We start from the raw sequence: 21,915 nt of genomic DNA on the forward strand, positions 1-21,915 counted from the left end.
CCAAGATGCAGATGACAGAGAATCACCATTCAAATATTTGCATGAAACCCAAGCCACAGACAGTGTTCATTAATTATTCCTGCTATTAATATTGTATTTCCTACCAACCTGCAAGAAGGAAGCAACACTACACTGCACTAACACAGGGTACTGGACAGCTCCTGTAACAACAGCTGTAAGATGTTAAAAGAAAAGACTGATGCAAAATAGGAGAGAGAATAGAACAGACCCCAGACCAAGAATACTGCATTAAGTCTTTATGCGCTTTAACAACGTACCATGAAACATCTATTAGATATGGACCATCTTAAGCATTGTGACATTTTTAAATTAAATTTGCCTTTTCTGAATTAAAACTGAAGAACCATGGATATAGAGGGGACTGAGTCTTTAAAAAAGAGAGGGGAAGACAGCCATGTTAGTCTGAAGTCAGGCAGAAGGCAAAGTAGATTCAAAACTTTATCAGAGGGTCAGGCTGGCTTGTGGATTTGGTAATGGATACTGAGTGCTCTCAGTTGTAGGTCTCGGGTTCAAACCCAGCCTGTATCAGAACCGACCACAGTCATTACGCTCTTTTCTTCAGGTGGGTGGGTGAAACTCAGACCGGCTCCAAGCACACACCAAACTAAGTCACAGGGGGGTGCATCTACACAAGATACTTTACTGTGCATTAGACTAATCAAATGCACAGTAAAGCACTGCCATCTACACATGCATGGCAATTACTGAGCACTAGATTAGTCTAACGTGCCATTTACTAGTACCTATGCATACAAATACTAGAAAAACTATGTATTACCTAATGAGCATTGGTGCACATGTAGATGCTGACATCAGGCACAAACTGCACATAGTAAGCAGTACCAGCAGGGGACAGACTTTTGGTTGTGGGCACATGCTGATGCTGGCCCCTGCAGCCCCTGGCTCTGCCCTCCAGGACTTCAGATGGACAGTCTGCCTCCCAGGCCCCATGTCCGACCCCAGCGGGCACATGCCAGCTGACAACAGTACCCAGAACTCCGGCCTGAGCTCCCCCCACCCCGCCCCCTGACAGCAACTACTCTGTTGCCTTCCCCATGGCTGGCCCAGGGGCCAAACTGAACGGAACAGATACCACAGACCTCATCGCAATCTTGGGTGATGCAAAGATCCAGCAGCAGTTTGGCTGGGCCACCATGGCCAATGTGCATATAAACACAACCATGGTAGTGCGCATGCAGGATCATGGCCAGTGTTCTAGCCGGCAGCACTGCATGAAGGCTCAAGGCCCTACAGACCTGGCCCCGCAGTGGCCTGGCTGCCCACCTGGGTTGCCACTGGCCACTCACCCAACCACTAGGCAGCCCTTGAATAGTAATAAATAGGGAGGCTGCCCATGAGCCTTCGTGTGGCCCCAGTCCAACTGGACCCCCGCTGGGCCTCTTCTGGTCAACGTGCACTACAGGGCACCCAAAGCCTTAAAGGTTCATTGTGTGGCTCCAATCCTCCTCCATACCATGACCCAAGCCTTGCAGGTGTTACCATAGTGTGTTGGGGCTTTGGCTTCTGCCCCCTTACTACAGCTAGGCCCTCTAGCCCACACCCACTGTATCAGACCTGGATTTGAGGCACTTGCTCTCATTTGGCCATTTCAGAAACCAGGCCATATAACCTGTCTGGTTATATAGCCTCACTCTCTGCCCACTCCAGGCTCAACAGTTGCTCAAGCCTTAAACCTGCCACTAGCAGGCTCAAGGTGACCACGTGCCCCACGGGGAACTGCTGCGCCCTGCCTGCCCCCTCACTGGGCAGCTTCTGCCTTCAAGGAACAGAGAGCCCCAGGCTCTCTGTTACAGTCACTAAAACAAAGGTTTTGTCATTGCCACCACAAAGCAGTTGAGGTAACATACAATACTGGCAAGCATTGCGTGCGTTTCCACAGACTCGGTCAGCCTGGGAGCTGGCAGTACGACGATGGACTTTCAGAATTAAGAAGATGGAGATACGCCAGCCACTGAAGAAGAGTTGTCCAAAACCCTTCGGAAGGAAAGTATTGCAGAACCCCTTGCGGTATCAGGCACAATCACACAGCCGAGGGGTTTACTCATTTTATATAGTGTCCCAGGGATTAGGGTCACAGGCCAACGGGAAGCAACAAATACAGAGAAGTAGTAGGGCTCTGTGAAATTTCGCCGGCAGTTTCCTTTTGAGATTGAAACAGCGAAATCGAAACGAAACAGAGAGCTTCAAAACGGCCTCAAAACAAAATGAGGCAAGTCAAAACGTTTAAAAAATTTCAAAACATTTTGAGTTTCAAAACTCAAGATGGGCTTAAACAGAAACTAAGGAGAGGGAGGGGGAAGAGGCGGGTGGGGGAGGAAAGGAGCGCTCTCATTATTGACTGCGTGGCTGGCCAGTGACTATCATTCTTCCCCGATGTCCCTTCCAATCCCAGTGCTCTGGGGGAGGGATGGAAAAACTGCATAAAAGGCAGCATTGTTTGAACTGGCCAGCCTTCAGGGAGGGGCGGAAAAGCGTGTAGAGGGAAAGCTGTAAGGCCCCATCCCGTTCCCCCTCCCCAGACTGAGATGCAGCCTCCTTCCTCCAGCTGAAAGGGATGAAGCTGCTATAAGCAGCAAGGAGAGGGGAGCAGTGCCCCTGCCCCTGCCCCTGCCCCTGCCCGAGACTGCAACAAGCAGCAGCACCAGCACAGCAGCCTACTCAACCCCTATGTCACTTCTCATAGCCTTCCCCTGCCAGAGGAAGAGCTGGCGCTCAATCTGGAGCTCAGTGCCCTAGCAAGAGAAATTCTGGGGAGGGATGGGAAATCAGCTGAGTTTGTGCTCCACACCCCTCAAGTTTCCCCTAGAGCCAGGTCTCCTTCCCCAGAAGGCACTTGGGAGGAGGTTGATGTACAGGTGGAAACGAGTGGCTCGGCTGAGTCCGCTCCTCCTCTTGCGGTGCCTCTGCTTGCTGAGGAGAAAAATGCAGCAGCATCCACACATGCACATGCACCCACATCCCAGAATCGAGCGGGTAGTGAGGTCTGGGATCATTTTGAGCTGATAGATGATCCCACATATGCTATCTGCCTGCACTGCTGAGCCAAAACCAGCCAGGGCAAGGGAGCAAAACACATGAACACCACGGGGATGCTGATGCATCTCTGCAGGCACCATGCCCTTGCCCTTGCTCCTTCTCAGCCTGGCACCAGCACGAGCGTGCCCAAAGGGAAGGTCCCCACTTGCTCCAAAGCCCCCGTCCCCCCACAGCAGGGGCAGGCAACCTGGACCCGCGGGGGAAAGGTGGACAGAAAGGAGGGGTGCGTTCCAAAGGTGAGCGATATCACCCAGAGCGTTGGGGAGATGCTTGCTGTCCATGGCCAGCCCTTCTCCCTAGCTGAGCGGCCAGGGTTCACGCAACTCATGGCGCTCATGGCCCCATTTTACCAGGTGCCCACACACACCACCTTCAGTAGGACAGTGGTGCCATCCCTGTATGAGGCCTGCAGGGAGTACTTAAGGGAGAAACTGCCAAGGCAGGTCCACAGGTAGCCGTACACTTCACCTCAGACATCTGGAGCAGCCAGGGTGGAGATCATGCCTACCTCTGCCTCACAGGGCACTGGCGTGACCAGTCAGACCGTTGGTGGGCTTTCTTTCCAACCGAGGTGATGGATGAGTCTCACATGGCAACAGAGATAATGGGAACCATGAACCGCTTGGTGCAGGGGTGGCTCGCTAGGCAGGACGAGCTCACTCGCAGGTTCAGTCACCGACAATGGGGCCAATATGGTGAAGGTGGTCCGTGTGACCCAAAGGTGAAGGGCACCGTATGCAGCAGCCAAACGCTGAATCAGTGGACAGAGGTGCTGGTAAAGAAGGTCAGGGAGGCAGAACAGCGGACGTGGAACAGGGGGATCCACTGTCCCATGCTAGCATGCCATCCACCAGCAAGTCTCTTCCTCCACCACAGGTGCTGCCAATGTGGGCCAAGGGCATGGCTTCTATGGTGGGGTCCAGAGCACTAGATAACCATCAGGCAGGTAGCACTCGTGCCTTGGTAACTGCCTATCTTGCCGTGGATGTGGAGCTGCTGCTGTGTGACCCCTTGGCCTACTGGGCAAGCCACAGCCTGATGTGGCTGGATCTGGCCACAGTTGCCCACGAGCACCTGTCCTGTCCACCAACCAGGCCTGAGAGACTGGAGGCAGAGTGTTTTCTTGGTGAGGACCGTGCCCCCACAGGTAGTTGGGTTTCGTTGTCTTTGAGAGATTCTGGTGTGCAGTTTGTTGGGGTACTGGAGGTAGCTGACAGGTTTTGTGTTTTGAGCTGTAGGAAGTTGGCGTCAGTTCTGGTGATGGTTAGGTGCTTGTTTGGATTTACAAACCACTTTTCAGAGCTGGGCCTATGAACTTCACTTCTTCAGCCTCCTAGGTAGTAGGTACAGAAACTCATGGACTCAATACAGGCAGTCCTTGACTTACGTTTATAAACTGACACCCTGTTTCAACTTTGTGACATCAGTTTCAACTTACAACGTTTGATCTGATGCAATGCCATGCCGGCAAACAAGTTTGCTGTGTCGCTCATCTCCCTGGAGAACATCTGTTCAAACTTGCTTGGACACTTTCTTTAAGAAAGCAGACAAGACTCCAGAAAAACCTGCAGCCAAGACTCCCGAGAAGACTCCAGCCAGGAGCCCTTCAAAAAGTCCAGCAAAGTCATCTCAAAGAAGTCCTTCCAAATCAATACAATTGCTATAATTGTTCTAATACAATATTCTGGGGTATTTTTGGTGAAAATAGGGTATCAGGCCTTGGTTCAGGAATGAATCCCTCATTTATAACATTGTTTCTTATGAGAAAATTGGTACTAAGTTACAACATTTTGACTTAAGATGTGGTTTTCAGGAACCAATTGTGTTGTAAGTCCAAGGACTGCCTGCAGAGAGAGTGCAATTCTGACACGCTGCAACCTGCCGAAGAGCTGACTTCCCAGGTACATCTGCACTTTTGCCTGCACTGCTACATCCCCACTCCCCACCCAGCCTGTCCCTCACCCCCCAATGCCTCGATTTCCATTTTCACTGACTGCCTTTCTTGCCTGCAGTGCGTGCCTGGCCAGCCTCTGGCTTCTTTACTATTCCTTCCATCCAGGACCAGCAGACTTACAAACTGCAGGTGCTTCCTCAGCCTGACAAAAGGTTTTTCAACCCGAAAGCTCCTTAAAATGTATTTCTGTAACTATTTCCATTTTTTTTCCATAACACACATAAAAACACAAGATGCAGACCCCCACACCAAGGGGAAGAATGAGATTTGGGGCTCCTGAGGCAGCTCTCGGAGACCATAAAAACTAGGGAGGCGGTAGTCATGGGGGACCTAAACTACCCAGACATCTGCTGGGAGACGCAGACACCAAAGTCCCACCATTCACGCAGGTTCCTATCCTGTGTACAGGACCTCCACCTGACAGGAAGTACATGGTCCCACTAGGGGGAATGCCTTACTGGACCTGGTATTGGCAATGGGGGATGACATGGTAGGGGACCTACAGATCGGTGGTCACCTGGGGGACAGTGATCACCAAACAATAGAATTCATCATAAGACGTCGAGTGGGTAAGGTAACTAGTAGGGTGAAAGTGCTAGACTTTAGGAAAGCTGATTTCAATTAACTCAGGCGTTTAGTCAAGGACGCACTGCAGAGTAGGAGTTTTGAAGAGATGGGAGCTCAGGAAGGGTGGTTGTGCCTTAAGGAAATGATCCTTCGGGCACAGAGGGAGACGATTCCGATGCGGGGGAAAAGGGGGTAAGGGGCCAAGAGGCTTCCTTGGCTGACCAGAGAAATCCAGAGCAGCCTACGGGCTAAAAGGGGGCATATAAAAAGTGGAAACAGGGAGAGATTACTAAAGAGGAGTATACCTCCTCTGCTCGCGCTTGCAGGGAGGCAGTTAGACAGGCCAAAGCTACCGTGGAGCTGAGGATGGCATCCCAAGTTAAGGATAACAAAACATTGTTTTTTAGGGAGTAAAAGGAAGGCCCAGGGTAGAATAGGACCTCTACTAAATGGGCATAAGCAATTGGTGACGGACAGGGGGGACAAGGCTGAACTCCTCAACGAGTTCTTTGCCTCAGTGTTCCTAAATGAGGGGCAAGACAAGGCTCTCACTGAGATTGTAGAGAGGCAGCAGCAAGGCGCCAGACTTCCATGCGTAGACCCTGAGATGGTGCAGAGGCACTTGGAGGAACTGGATGCGTTTAAGTCGGCAGGCCCGGATGAGCTCCATCCGAGGGTGCTGAAGGCACTGGCTGACGTCATTGCACTGCCACTGGCGGGAATATTTGAACACTCATGGCACACGGGCCAGGTCTCGGAGGACTGGAAAGGGCCAATGTGGTCGCCATTTTCAAGAAGGGGAGAAAGGAGGACCCTGGAAACTATAGGCCAGTCAGTCTCACCTCCATCCTTGGAAAAGTCTTTGAAAAAATTATCAAGGCTCACATTTGCGAGAGCCCGGCAGGAAAAATTATGCTGAGGGGAAACCAGCATGGGTTCGTAACAGGTAGATCATGCCTGACTAGTCTAGTCTCTTTTTATGACCAGGTTACAAAACACCTGGACGCAGCAGTAGGGGTTGACATCGTTTACTTAGACTTCAGGAAGGCCTTCGATACGGTATCCCACCCCATACTGGTGAACAAGTTAAGAGGCTGTGACTTGGATGACTGCACGGTTCGGTGGGTGGCGAGTTGCCTAGAGGATCGTACCCAGAGAGTTGTAGTGGACGGGTCAGTATCGACCTGGAAGGGGGTGGGCAGTGGAGTCCCACAGGGCTCGGTCCTTGGACCGATACTCTTCAATATCTTCATCAGTGACTTGGACGAGGGAGTAAAGCGTAGTCTGTCCAAGTTTGCAGATGACACAAAACTGTGGGGAGAAGTGGACATGCCGGAGGGCAGGGAACAACTACAAGCAGACCTGGACAGGTTGGACATATGGGCAGAAAACAACAGAATGCAATTCAACAAGGAGAAATGCAAAGTGCTACACCTGGGGAGGAAAAATGTCCAGCATACCTACTGCCTAGGAAATGACCTGCTTGGTGGCACGGAAGCAGAAAGGGATCTTGGAGTCCGCTAGGACTCCAAGATGAACATGAGTCGTCAGTGTGACGAAGTCATCAGAAAAGCTAATGGCACTTTATCGTGTATCAGCAGATGCACGACGAACAGAACCAAAGAGGTGATACTTCCCCTCTGTCGGGCGCTGGTCAGACCGCAGTTGGAATACCGTGTGCAATTCTGGGCGCCGCACTTCAAGACGGATGCGGATAACCTGGAGAGGATCCAGACAAGGGCCACACGTATGGTTAAGGACTTGCAGGCCAAGCCCTATGAGGAGAGACTAGGGCACCTGGACCTCTTCAGCCTCTGCAAGAGAAGGTTGAGAGGTGACCTTGTGGCTGCCTATAAGTTCATCATGGGGGCAGAGAAGGGAATTGGTGAGGTTTTACTCACCAAGGTGCCCCTGGGGGTTACAACAAATAATGGCCATAAGCTAGCAGGGAGCAGATTTAGACTGGACATTAGGAAGAACTTCTTCACAGTTAGAGTGGCCAGGGTCTGGAATGGGCTCCCAAGGGAGGTGGTGCTCTCTCCTACCCTGGGGGTCTTCAAGAGGAGGTTAGATAGGCATCTAGATGGGGTCATCTAAACCCAGCACTCTTTCCTGCCTATGCAGGGGGTCGGACTTGATGATCTATTGAGGTCCCTTCCGACCCTAACGTCTATGAATCTATGAACTGTGCTAGTGCTGCTCACTCACTAAGTTATTTTATACCTGCTGCTGTTTACAGTGGTGGACCAAGATGAGGCTGTATGGGAGGAGACGACCTCATTGGGGCACACTACCATGTTGTGTAGATACCCCAGCACCACTGAGGCTGCACCTTAACACACACAGTTCCACAAGCACCCATGACACGAGTTTTGCCTGTCAGCAGCTAGAAGTGCAGGGCCCCAGAACCCAGACTCACCCTACACCTATCTCCTTGAAAGCTGGCAGGCTTCACGGCCTCAGCAGGGGCTACCATTCCTGCAAAGTTTCGTTGGGAGGGACTGCCAGTGACTTTTCTTGAGACCCCTTTCTGGGGGGTTTTGAGTTCAATGAGCAGTGATGGGGCTAGTTTCTCCACCTCACCTCCCTGTGCCCCACCCGCTTTGTACAGGAGGGGTACCCAAGTTCAGGGCATTTTGCACTGCATGGTGGTTTTCCAATACAAATTCTTATGCTTGCTCTTAAACTTTGCCCCTTCCCCCTGCCCCATTCCTTCCCTCCCTCCTATATTTTATCTCCCGATTGCTACACTCCCTCTTGCTCCCACCCGTCACAACAGGTGGAAGAGAACAACCCCCTCACAAAGCCCGAGAGGGATGTCTGACACCACTTCTGTCTCAAGTGTCAATGCTAGCAATGTCACTGCCAGGTGCCTATTTGCTATTCATAATATCCTTACATACATAATACTGAATAAGCAATTGAGAATTCATCCATTAGCAGTGTATGTATAAAATGTAAGCCTCTCTCTGCCACGATGTAGACAGTTTCTAAGCAGAGACAAAGGCATCGTATTGTGTGAATACATGAGTACAGGGGTTCTCAAACTGCGGGTTGTGACCCCCCGGGGGAGGGGGGGGGCGCAAGCAGCTTAAAAAGGGGTTGCAAACTTCTCGTTCCCCAACGCGCAAACGCTCTACCTTCTTCCCTCCCCCAGCAGCGACACGTTTTTGGGCTCACCCACATTGCAAGTGTCTTTTGTTTTTAACGCCTTCTGCTTTGTCCTACTTCCCCTCATTTTTTTGGTGCTTGTTGCAACAGCCTCTTTTTCTGCACACTTTCTGCACCAGGCGCTAGGTGCGGGGTACTTTAGGGCTGCAGCGTACACAAGCGTTACATTTCCCACACACCCACTTTACAAAGCTAGCTCCAACACAGAGAACAGTTGTTTTATTGAGGTTTTGAGGCTGTGCTTTTCACACGCTTTTGCAGCCCATGTTGCTTTTCATGCCGGCACCAGACTGTCTGGGTTTTGTTTTTGACACCAGAAAAAGGCCAGTTGGCAGGCGGAAGCTGCCCCCTGAGGATCTTTAAATTCATAGAGCAGGGATAGGGGTGCATAAGCTGTATCCAAGAACAGAGAATGGGACTCAGCCCGGTGGGACACTTGTCCTGGTGGTACAAACCAGTTCCACCAGTTCAACACTTGCTGCTGATATCTGGCACAGTGCAGCGTATCCACAATTTTGAGGCAGATAGGACTCAGTCCAGCAGGATCCTTGCCCCCTCAAGAACAATTCAACAGCAATGCTGGCTGCTGGGCTTTTGCAACACTTGAACACCCAAACAAGGCAAAGGTAAGACACCTGGCTATGCCCTCAGGGAGCATGGCTTGGATTATTTAAATGTTCACGTAAACAGGGTTTAATTGCCATGAATTTTGGTGTAAGCTATCCCACAGCATGAAGTCCTGCAGTTGCAGGGCAAGGTTTCGAGGCGAGGTGAGGGATACACTCTCCTGGTCTTCTCACTCCCGCCAGCCCCCCCGCTTACGTACAGGAAGAGTACAACCATTTCAGGGCTGGAATGACTGCATGGTGGTTTTACAATACAAAGTCTTATGTTCTTAACTTCCCCCTTCCTCCTATTTCTAGTTCCCGAATGCTGTTTCATATGCTGCTCTCGCTGTGCACAGCAGGCAGAAAAGAACAGAAGCCTCAGACACTTGCCTGGCGCCATTTCTGCCTCCAGTAAAAATGCAATATAATGTTCCTTTTCTTTGTCTTTTCATGTAGTGCAGATAACGATCCCTGTGGCGGGCCAGTAGGGGGCGCTACTGCGTTGAGCCGCCCACCTCCCTGCGCCCGACCACCTTCCAGGCTCCGAGTGCTTCCCTGGGGTGCCTCCCGTCCGGCTGACCCCTTCCCTGGAGCACACCCACTAGCCTGGGGTTTCCGCTGCCACCATCCAAGGCTCTGGACTCACTTCTGGCTCTGCACACCTTGGAAAACACAGGCCTGATCGTCCAATGGGTCCTAGACCCAATACCAGCACTTGGGCACTTCCCCAAGTCAGGGGCTTATTAGGAAGCCTCCCTTAGTCTACAGACCTAAGGGGCCTCCTTGGCATAATTTAGACCCACCCCTCAATAAGTCTCCCACACCGGTCACAAGGAGAACGTTATTGATTACAGGGGGTAGGGCGGAAACAGGGTAAAAGGTAGAGCAATATCATAGAAATATTACAGGAATATCAAACGAATCCCATAGAGCAAACCAGGGTGGCTGAGGTAGCCGTTTAAATGCGCATCTGAGTTACTGAAGCTAAATATCTAATCGGATCTTTAGTAGCTTACTCACTCGCATCGTCCAGAGGTGGTTGTTGTTTCCTCTGGAGGTAGGGCACTCTTGGAGCATATGGTGATGAGGAGAGAGCCAGTTTCAGATTCACCTGGATGACCGCATGGCTAATGGCTGACTCCCCCCTTCTTCTTGGACCAAGCCCTTAAATAACCTCTCTGACCTCAGCAGCCCGGTCCAATCGAAGCTGCCAATACTGGCCACAAGCCGACCAATCTCCCAAGCATCCCTGGCTACCTGGGCCCGCTCAGGGCCGGGTCTTTCCCCCCTGCCCAGGTGACTAGAGCATCCGCCTCCCAGGCGCCAGGCTTTTGTCATGTAGACAAGGTGGGAGATCCCCACCCTGAGGAATGAAACACCAGCCTCCCAGGCTGGCTGAGACAGGTCTCTGGAGAGGGGCACCGACGGTGGCATTTCTGCCACACTTCCCCCCTCTCCTTTACAAGCTCGGACACGGGGCCTCTCAGGGCCGTGGGTCCGGGCGTGTTGGGTCAGGGAGTTCCCACGGGATGCCAGAAGAAGGAAAAGGGAAAAACCTGGAACACGAAACAAGTTAAGACAATAACATACAGAAACCATAAAACTTGATGGCAGTCTTACACTAGTGATCTCCTCACTAGTCCCGAGTCCCAAGGACCCACTACCCAGAGTCCTTTCGTGACAAGGCGTCTGCTATCACGTTCTGGCTTCCTTTTATGTGTTGGACCGTAAAATTAAATTCCTGCAGCTGCCAAGACCAACGTTGCAGCTTGGCATTGGTGTTGTGCATGGTCTGCAGCCACTGCAGTGGGGCATGGTCCGACAGGACGGTGAACTGTTGTCCCCACAAGTAGGGCTTTAGCTTGTTCAGGGCCCAGACGATGGCCAAGCACTCCTTCTCGATGGAGGACAGGTTTCGCTCCCGAGGGATTAGCTTCCGGCTGAGGTACGCCACGGGGTGCCGTGTCTCCTGGTGCTCCTGTAAGAGCACAGCTCCCAGTCCTACGTCGGAGGCATCCGTTGCCACGTAGAAGGGTTTATCCTGGAGCGGTGCCTTCAGGATCAGTTGTTTGACCAGGGCCGCCTTGAGGGTGTCAAACGCTTCCTGGCTCCCCTGCTTCCAGACCACCGGGTCCGGGCTGCCCTTCTTGGTCAGCTCGTGCAGCGGGGCTGCGGTTGCTCCAAACCCCGGGACAAATCTTCGGTAGTAACCCGCCAGGCCGAGGAAGGCTCTGACTTGCTTCTTGGTCTGTGGAGGCGGCCAGTCTTTGATGGCCTCATCTTGTCCCACAAGGGAGCAATCTGACCTCCGCCCACACGATGACCCAAGTAGACTACCTCCGATAGTGCCCACTGGCACTTCTTGACTTTCACCGTAAGACCAGCTTGCGTGATCTTACCTAGCACGGTGGTCAGGTGAGTCAGGTGCGACCCGAAATCCGGACTGAAGATGGCGATGTCATCGATGTAAGCCATGGCAAACTGCTCACAACCTTGCAGCAGATTATTGATCAGCCTCTGGAAAGAGGCAGGCGAGTTGCGCAAACCGAAAGGTAAAACTGTGAACTCGTATAGCCCCGTAGGTGCAGTAAAGGCAGACTTGGCTATGGCATCCGGGTCCAGGGCCATCTGCCAAAATCCTTTGGACAGATCGAGAGTTGAGATCACCTTGGCTGGGCCCAGGCGATCCAGCAACGTGTCCATCCTGGGCATAGGGTACGCATCAGGGGTGGTAATGGCATTCAGCTTCCGGTAGTCCACACAGAACCGGATGGTCCCATCCTGCTTCCGGACGAGTACCACCGGACTGGCCCAGGGACTCGTCGAAGGCCGAATTACCCCCAACTCCTCCATCTCTGCGATCTCCCGTTTTATTTCTTGCCTCACCTTCTCATTGACTGGGTAATGTCGGGAGTATATAGGGCGATGGCTGCCCGTCTCTATCGAGTGTACCGCCAGGTCCGTTCTACCTGGTTTATTAGAGAACACAGTCTCAAAGTCCTTGAGCGCTGCGAGCAGCTGGTCCTTGTCCTGGGAGGGCAGATGGTCCGGCAGGCGGAGTTCCTCGATCCCTGCCTCGCCATCCCAGTCTCCATACATGACCGGCTCCTCGGGGTCCTCCGGAGTTCCCTCAACGGAGGGGACCCAGAATACCATCTCCTTTCTGTTGTAGTAGGGTTTAAGCATGTTCACGTGAATTGTCTTAGGTTTCCTACCCTTAATACCCACTACATAGGTCACATCATCCAGTCTGTCCAGGACAGCATGGGGACCTTCCCAAGCAGCTTGCAGCTTGTCTGTTTTTAGTGGTAGGAAAACCATCACATTCTCACCCCACTCAAAGGTACATAAGTGGGCCTTCTCATCATACCAGGACCTTTGCTTCTCCTGGGCCTGTCCCAGGGAGTCCCATGCCACCTTCATCATGTCAGTCAGTTTCTGATGGAAATCAAGCACATACTCCACCACGGAGGTCTTGGTGGAAGCGATCTTCCCTTCCCACTCCTCTCTCACCAAATCGAGAGGACCTCGCACTCGCCTCCCGAACATCAGCTCGAAGGGCGAGAACCCAGTGGACTCCTGGGGCACCTCCCGGTAGGCAAAGAGCAGATGCGGCAGTTTCTCATCCCAGTCATTGGGGTTGGAGTCCACATAGGCCTTGAGCATCCCTTTCAATGTCCCGTTGAACCTTTCCACCAGCCCATTTGTCTGAGGGTGGTAGGCTGTGGTCTTAAGGTGTTGCACCCCACAGCAGTCCCACAGGCACTCCATTATCTCCGCCATGAAGTTCCCGCCCCGGTCCGTCAGGATCTTGGAGGGAAAACCCAGCTGGCAGAAGACCTTGATGAGGGCATCAGCAACCACAGGTGCCTCGATGGAGGTCAAGGCAACTGCCTCCGGGTACCGCGTTGCGTAATCCACCAGAGTCAGTATGTATTTCTTTCCTCTACGAGTCCTATGCTTCAGCGGTCCCACAATGTCCACTGCCACCCTGTGGAAGGGTTGGTCTATGATCGGGAGGGGCTGCAGGGGAGCCCTTCTCTTGTCCCCGCTTTTGCCCGTCCGCTGGCATGTCTCGCAAGATTTGCAATAGTCCGTCACATTCTGGGCAATTCTGGGCCAAAAAAAGTTCACCTGCAACCGCTGGCGTGTCCGTTCCCTGACCATGTGACCAGCACACGGTAGATCATGAGCCAGGGCAAGCAATTGCTGTCTGTATTTTCAGGGTACTATGAGTTGGCGCTGGGGCACCCTGGTCTCGGCATGGTTCTTTGGCACCCACAACCGATAGAGAAGCCCCTTATCCCAGACCACCTGTTCCCTCTTGTCCGGAGTGAACTCTGTCTCTTGCTCCTGAGCCATCTGCCGGAGTCCCTCCAAGCTGGGGTCCTCCCAAACCTCCCGCTTGAACTCCTCTTGCCCAGCTAGGCAATCAGCAGGGAGTGCACACTCACCCACAGGGACTTCCTGGGTCTCCTCCCTGCTAGTGTCACCTCTCTCTGCCACTGATGGAATACACACCTCCCCGGGACTGTCACTTAACCCACCCTCGGGGTTATCGGTTTCCTCTGGGACCGGGGTGCAATCGCCGTCTGCAGGGGTCCCTTTCCCTGCGGCCAATGGGGTGGCTTTCTCCTGGGAATTTCCTAACCCCCCTTCTTTAGCCTTCCTGCTCTGCAGGCGAGTCACCGCATGAACGGTGCGGGGCTTTGGCTCTTGGATCTGTTCCCACCTCCGGAGCTGGGCTTCCTGCTCTATAAGATCCCGTCCCACCAGGATGGGGACCGCAGCCCCTTCCAGTACCCCCATTTCCAGGTACGTTGCACAGTCGTTCCACACGACAGGGGCACAGAATACCGGTACCTTCAGGGGTGTGGACCCCACTCCGTGAATAGTGAGGGCCTTCCCCGGGATTATGTCTGCAGGTGAGACCAGGCTGGAACTAATCAGTGTCACACTGGCCCCCGTGTCCAGTTCCCCCACAAGGGTCCTCTCCTTCACCGTGATCATGGTCCGGTGGGGGGCCATCACCTCCTCTGAGTTTGTGATCCTGTAGCAACAGACACTCTCCTCAGAGGGGCTCTGGCCCTCCCCCTCACTGCTCACGGCTGTTGCATGCCTGACAGGCCTGGGTCTAGTGCTTAGCTTTGGGCAGTTGGGCTTGATGTGGCCCTGCTCCCCGCAGTTATAGCACCCCCTCTTTTCCGAATTGGGTGGTTTGTCCGAATCTGGGGCCGCCTTGCGCTCGGCAGGAGGTGGCCCTCTTTCCCCTTTTTGACCTGGGCCTCCCTTCCCCCCTCTTTGGAACCTTTTTTGCTCCTTCCCAGAGTAGGGAGGCTTCTCACGGTTTAGGAACAGTCGGTCTGCAATGTCTGCGGCCTCGTAAGCATCTTTGGTGTCCCTGTCCCTGACCAGGGTCTTAACCTCTCTTGGACAGCAAAAATAGAATTGTTCCAGCACCAGGAGATGGCTTGCCTTATCTAAATTGTCAACCTTGGCTTCAGCTAACCATTTACTTCATGTGTCGTACAACATGACCACATAATCATTCAATGACTTTTCGGGTTGTGGGCGCGTATTCCGGAATTTTTTCCGAAAATAATCCGGTCCTAATTTGAACCGTTTGGACACAGCAGCTTTGAAGGCATTATAGTCATCAGCTGCACCTGGGGGCAGGCTGTTCAGGATCACCGCCATGTCACCTTCTACCAGAGCAGACAAGTACATCATGATCTTTTCCTCCGGCACCTTACACCGCTGGGCTTGTCTTTCGAAGTTGCTTAGGAACACCGCAGGATCGTCTCCTTCTCGGTAGCGAGCGAAGGCGGAGACGTCCAGTTTGAGCTGTTTCCCAGACACTTGCGGAGGGTCCGCGTTTCCCCCGTTGGTCTGCAGACGGAGTTGAGCATCGAGCTTTTTCTGTTCATGCTCTATCTTTTGTGCCTCCAACTGGGCTTCCCTCTCCATCCTCCTCTCTTCCCGCTGTTCCCTCTCACGCTGGGCCTCGAGCTCCAGCCTTTTCAATGCCAGCTGCTCCTTCTCGTGCTGGGCCTCCAGCTGTTTCTCCTCCAGCCGTCGTTGTTCCTTCTTTTCTTCTCACTCCAACTTCCTCTCTTCCAGCTCCATCCTTTTCATCTCTCTCTCATGGAGTCGCTGTTGCTCGCTCTTGGAGAGTGATCTCCCGGCAGCCTCTGGGCTTGGCGAGCGGGAGTGTGGTCCTGGGTCAGGCCTAGGACTTGATGAGTGTGAAGCTGACGCTGGTCTTGACTCGCTGGTGCACAAGAGTTTAACCAGCTCATCCTTCTTTAGCCTTCCTGTTGCGTGAAGGCCTCTCTCTTTTGCCAGTTCCTTCAGTTCGGGCACAGTCATCCGGACATACTCGTCTTCCATCCTGACTCTCTACACTATCCAGTCGACCCGATGTCAAATTAGAAATTGTTTGCTGAAGGGATTTCAGTGACTCTAGTCCTTTTCCCAAATTATGCCTCCAATACAGCAGGGTATTCGGATCCCACCACTGCCACCACGTGTGGCGGGCCAGTAGGGGGCGCTACTGCGTTGAGCTGCCCACCTCCCTGCGCCCGCCCACCTTCCAGGCTCCGAGTGCTTCCCTGGGGTGCCTCCCGTCCGGCCGACCCCTTCCCTGGAGCACACCCGCTAGCCTGGGATTTCCACTGCCACCATCCAAGGCTCTGGACTCACTTCTGGCTCTGCGCACCTTGGAAAACACAGGCCTGATCGTCCAATGGGTCCTAGACCCAATACCAGCACTTGAGCACTTCCCCAAGTCAGGGGCTTATTAGGAAGCCTCCCTTAGTCCACAGACCTAAGGGGCCTCCTTGGCATAATTTAGACCCACCCCTCAATAAGTCTCCCACACCGGTCACAAGGAGAACTTTATTGATTACAGGGGGTAGGGCGGAAACAGGGTAAAAGGTAGAGCAATATCATAGAAATATTACAGGAATATCAAAGGAATCCCATAGAGCAAACCAGGGTGGCTGATGTAGACGTTTAAATGCGCATCTGAGTTACTGAAGCTAAATATCTAATCGGATCTTTAGTAGCTTACTCACTCGCATCGTCCAGATGTCTCTGGAGAGGGGCACCGACGGTGGCATTTCTGCCACAATCCCAAGTAATTATGCTTTCTACATGACTGGTGACTCACTCACAGCACCCCTGGTTGGTGGTGGCCTGCATGCCTCCTCTCACTCTTGCTTCTTGAACACCCATTCTAGCCTGTTTTCTTGGGTTAAAAAAAGTTCTCTCTAAAAGTCAAGACCAAGACTACCTGCAGATCTGAAGTGTTGGCTGAAAGTAAACTTCGTGATATAATGTTATTCTTTTCACACACAAAAAAAGTTTTTCAGCTAGCTTTTCACTACCAAGGGCATCACACACACACCACCCTTTTTCTTTGTCTTTGTCCGTGTAACCCCATTTTTTTTTTTAACTTAGTCCCAATTTTTTAAACCTTACTTGTAAACTCTACATCAGAGCAGGCAATTACTTTGGGGAGAGGGCCACTTACTGAGTTTCAGCAAGCCATCAAGGGCCACACGACAGGCAGCCCAGGGCAGATTAATACCAATTCTCTAAATTTTAGGGGCCCCACGGGCCAGGTAGAATGGCCTGGCGGGTCGCATCCAGCCCCCAGGCTACATTTTGCCCATCCCTGCTCTACATCCACATATACTCCAGCCTGCCCTCTCACTCTCCCTTAGTCTTTCCTGCAATGTGGTGGCTTTTTTAGACAAAACCCATGGTTTTTTTGCAAAAGTCTTGATAAAACCAGCCAGTCCCACTGATGTAGGATTTCAAGCTGGGCAGCTTGTTGGCTGTGGTATTCTACCCTGCTGGGGCAAAACAGTCTTTCCCCCACCATCCCTGAAGGCCCCACAGCTACAGGCTTTAACATAACAACATTCATGCTTTCATGTTTCATTACATCTAGCATAGTGCACTTTCTGCTGTAATCAAAATATGACTCAATGGTCATCCTCATGCAAAATCTAAAAAGATATTTTTAAGGCTTTCCACGTCTAAGAATAGTCCTTCCACACACCATGCACCTTCCCCCCTTTTGTATTATTAAAAAAAGCGGTTTTCAGCCAGGTTTTCGCTACTCTCTCTTGCTATAGTGCAGCTTCTTTAAGAATGCCCATTCTAGCTTGTTTTCTTGGGTAAAAAAGAATAAAAGAAAAAAGGGTTTTTCCTAAAAAAGTGAAGGGACCAAGACTACGTGGAGGGTCTGAACAAAGTGCTGCCTGCCAGTGTGGTGGGCGGCGCACGCGCACACACACGCACACATTCTATTTGCAATAACAACAGCGCTGAACTGAAATATAGTCCTCAGTTTCAATGTCCAGGATGCACAGAAAGGATTTGTTTTGGTCCACGTATCTAGAGGAAATGAGTGGCATTGAGCCACTCAGACAGCTTCACGGTTTCTCACCTAAAAATGAGCACCCAAGGTTTTCAGTCATTTCCAGCATAATAGTAGTGTGAGTATGCTTCTGAATGCACCAGGCTAGACCAGCGGTTCTGAACCGGGGGTACATTTCCTCCCCAGAGCAGGCTAGGATGGAGGGGGAAAATCGTTCCTAGCCTTTAAAGGCGTGAAAAAAGGATTTCTAAAGAAGACCGTGATTCTTTGTGTCCTTCGAGAAGCACGAGAACAAACCATCTTAAAGGAAGTTGGAAATTGGGAAGAACTACCTAGCTGTAAGGATATCTGTAGACTGGAAGAGGGAGGATTGTTAAATCACCTGCACTGTGGGGGGGTTTAAGATCAGGTGATACCTCTGTCTGTGGTAGTCTAGATGTCACTGATCCTGCCTCCAAGCGGATGAATGGACTGGATGATGCCTTTAAGTCCACTGACCCTGAAACTTCCCCACATGTAGCCTCAGCTCTGGCCGCTCGTTCTCACCATCCTCTGTCCTGAGGCCTCCTTTTCCTTTCTCATCTGTCCTTCCTCCCCACTCTGCCCCCATCAAGTTCTTCTGCCATCTTTCCCTTCTCAACAGGCCATCTCCATACTCCCTCCTCTCCGCAAGCTGTCACATAGCCTATCCCTCCCCATTTCTTTTTGCCAACTCAAATTCCACCCTCCTGACACCATCTCCTATCTTCTGCAGCCGATGGAAAATATTTCCTCTTGATGCCATCATTTGGCAGCTGGGGTGGGGTGGGGAGGGGAAGGGGTGACCCTTATCCCCAAGCCCAGAAGGTCCCTTCCACTCACAGTGGCACAGCAGAGATCCCGATGCTGCGGATAAAACGCTATACCCTGAACAGCACGAGCACAGATGCAGCCACCTCCGACCACTGCTGCATCCACACTGAGCCCTGCCAGCCACAGGGCAACTTATGTTCCTCTGTCTCCGTGAACACCAGTGACATCACAATGGGGGTTGCAGTGGGTGATGGGGGGGGAGGGGAAACCAGGAGGGATGGAAAGAGTGGGGGGGGGGAGGGAGGGCTGAAGATGGGCTTCCCGCACTCAGTCCAGGTGGGGGGGGGGGGGTTGTGGGCATAGAGCATGGATCCAGTGCGGTCTGGAGAACATACTTGGACATTGGCTTCACCCCTGGGGGAACATGGGCGGAGGGCTCTTCTTCTACACATTCGCCAGCAACCTGCAAATGGCCACACACTGCAATCCTGGTGTGAACAGATGTGTGAGCAGGTCCAGGGAAAACAGAGTGAACCCAACAGGTCTTTCCAGCTGTATCTGCTTCAGCTGTTCTGAAACGGGTACATGTACCCCTGGGGGGTATGTGAAGCATCATCAAGGGGTACGAGATATATTTCATACATTGTCTAACACAGGTTGAAGGGCCTTAAAAAACCTCTTGACAAATTTGAAATTGCCAGGGTTTTACTGAAGTAAAACACGCATGCATGTGGAAACCAGATATCCTACTCCTGCTCCATGCCTCAACTTCACACGGAAATGTCGCTCCAAACACCCATCACTCAGTCATGTAGTCAGTTTTTGAACACAGTTGTGTGTTCAAAGTTGTTGCGTTTGCATTTGAGTTTCTTACGTCGTTTTTTTTATACACATGGCAGTTCCACACAAGTAACAGTATACATCTGCTTTTTCCTTTCATTTTGGTAAGTACCTATGTTCAATTTTACATTATTACCAACCTAAGATGTATATTTTAATTATTTTTTTACTTTGTACTATTTTTCAAGGATCGAATTCTTGCTTTGCCCATCCATTTATCATGTCAAAGAGCATTGATACCAGGATTTGTATGTGCAGTATGGCTTTACATTATGCTTGATACAGATTGTTTGCAAAAGCCACAATGCTTCCATTGCTCAAAAGGCACTTTGCAATGGATACATGAAGCCATCTAAACTTAAAGAGCACCTTCAGGCTGTTCACCCTGAGAAAGCTGAAGACCCAGAAGCTTTATTAAAAATCAAGCTAGTACGATTTGAAACAAGGGGCACATTCTCCAATCATGGATTTACTCACCAGAAGAAGCCAGCGCTGGAGGCAAGTTATCACATGGCATTAAGGATCGCCAATGAAAAGCCGCCACATACCATTACAAAGACCCTGGTGAAACCGTGTGCCATGGAGATGGCCGAGCTGATGTGTGGTAAAGATGCAAAACTAAAAACAGCACAGATCCCATTGTCAAACGATACCACTCACGACCGAATCAAGGACATGTCAGAACACTTACACAAACAAGGAGTGGAACAAATCAAGGAAAGTCTGGCAAAAATTGGCTTGCAGTTGGATGAATTAACTCATGTCTCAAATTGCACACAACTTCTCATTTTTGCTCAATATGTGCACGAGAACTATGTCAAAGAATTTCTCTTTTGTGAGCCACTGAAAGAAACAACGAAGGCAGCAGACATTATAGCTATGATGAATCAATTTTTCCATTCTAACAGCCTTTCCTGGGACCTTGTAGGAGCTGTTTGTACTGATGGTGCTCCTGCTACATTCAAGAAAAAGTCAGGCTTCATTGCTCGTCAAAACATGTGAAGCCAAATGTGATCTCTAGTCGTTGCATTCTTCATCGACATGCTTTGGCATTGAAGACTCTTCCAACACTTCTTTCAAATAAGAGGGATGTTGTCATCCAGGCCGTCAACTTGATCCGAGCAAGGGCATTGAATCACAGCGTGTTCAAAGCGCTGTGCAAAGAGGTTGGGTCTGAACACACTGTACTTCTGCTTCACACAGAAGTACACTGGTTATCCAGAGGACAAGTGCTGACTAGGGTTTTTGAACTTCGAGGTTTAATTGAAATGTTTCTGCGTGAAAAGGGATCAATTCTACTTCAGTGTTTCATAGATCCGAACTTTATGGTTTCTTTGGCATACCTTGCAGACGTGTTGGGAATTCTAAACGCGGTGAACATTTCACTCCAAGGTAGAGAGTGACCGTCTTGGAGGCCGAAGAAAAGGTCAAATCCTTTCAAGAGAAGCTGGCTCTCTGGGGAAGAAGAGTGAATTCCAGTAACTTCGCCAATTTTCCTCTTTGATTAAATTACTTTAGATCAGGCGCATCCAGTGGAACCAAGACTTCGTGAGAGTATTATTATGCCTATCGAAAATCTGGAAGTCACCATTGAAGGAATTATCCCGACTATTCAGGTAGCTGACATTTGGGTAAGGAGCCCCTTTACCATTTCTCTTGAACAAATCAGTGATGCCAACCTGGCAAAAGACGAGCTACTTGATTTGCGCAATAATCAGAAACTTCGTGCTGATTTTGAATCAATGAAATTGGATCAATTCTGGTGCAGACTGGGGGTGGCATATCCCGTTCTGACCAAGCAAGCAAGTTCTAGTTCCGTTTGTCACAGCCTCTCTCTGCGAGTCGGGATTTTCAGTGCTTTTTACAATAAAAACCAAAGCGAGGAACAAACTGAAAGCTGAACATGACATGTGTCTGGCTCTCTCAAAAACGTCACCTAGAATTAAAATGCTGCTTGATAGTAAGCAGCAGCAGTGTTTGCACTAATAAGTTTTGGCATTTGACATGAAGTGGTGGTTTTTTGCACAACTTCTTCTGTGCGTGGAATAAATAAAGTTTGTTAAAAATGAAAAAGTCTTTGTACGAGTATCTTGCTGTTTTTATAGTACACAATTACACGTAGTTTGACATAAAAATTAACTTCCCATTGAAAGGGGGTACGTGAAGTCTCACTCTGAGACCAAGGGGAACGTCGACTGAAAAAGGTTCAGAACTGCTGGGCTAGACTATCGAAAGTGAAGAATTGCCTCAAATGTCTAGAGATTGGACAAGTCACACTTCTTTTATGCATCTCTTCATAAAAGACCCACATGTCCCAGAACAGGTCCTAGGAGGCGCAGACTGTAGTGTGTATGATCTGCTCTGCTTAACGTTTTGTTGGCCACGGAGGGGAGCAACAAAAGTCAAATTTTGGAAGACATGATGGATTCTACGCAAGGATGGAGACCACGCTGGACTTATGCAGAAGGTGAGGCACTCACTGACATTTGGAGTGAAGGGAGCGTCGTGACAACAGG

The sequence above is a fragment of the Alligator mississippiensis genome, chromosome 14 (assembly GCF_030867095.1).
Source record: "Alligator mississippiensis isolate rAllMis1 chromosome 14, rAllMis1, whole genome shotgun sequence".
NCBI classification, from domain to species: Eukaryota; Metazoa; Chordata; order Crocodylia; family Alligatoridae; genus Alligator; species Alligator mississippiensis.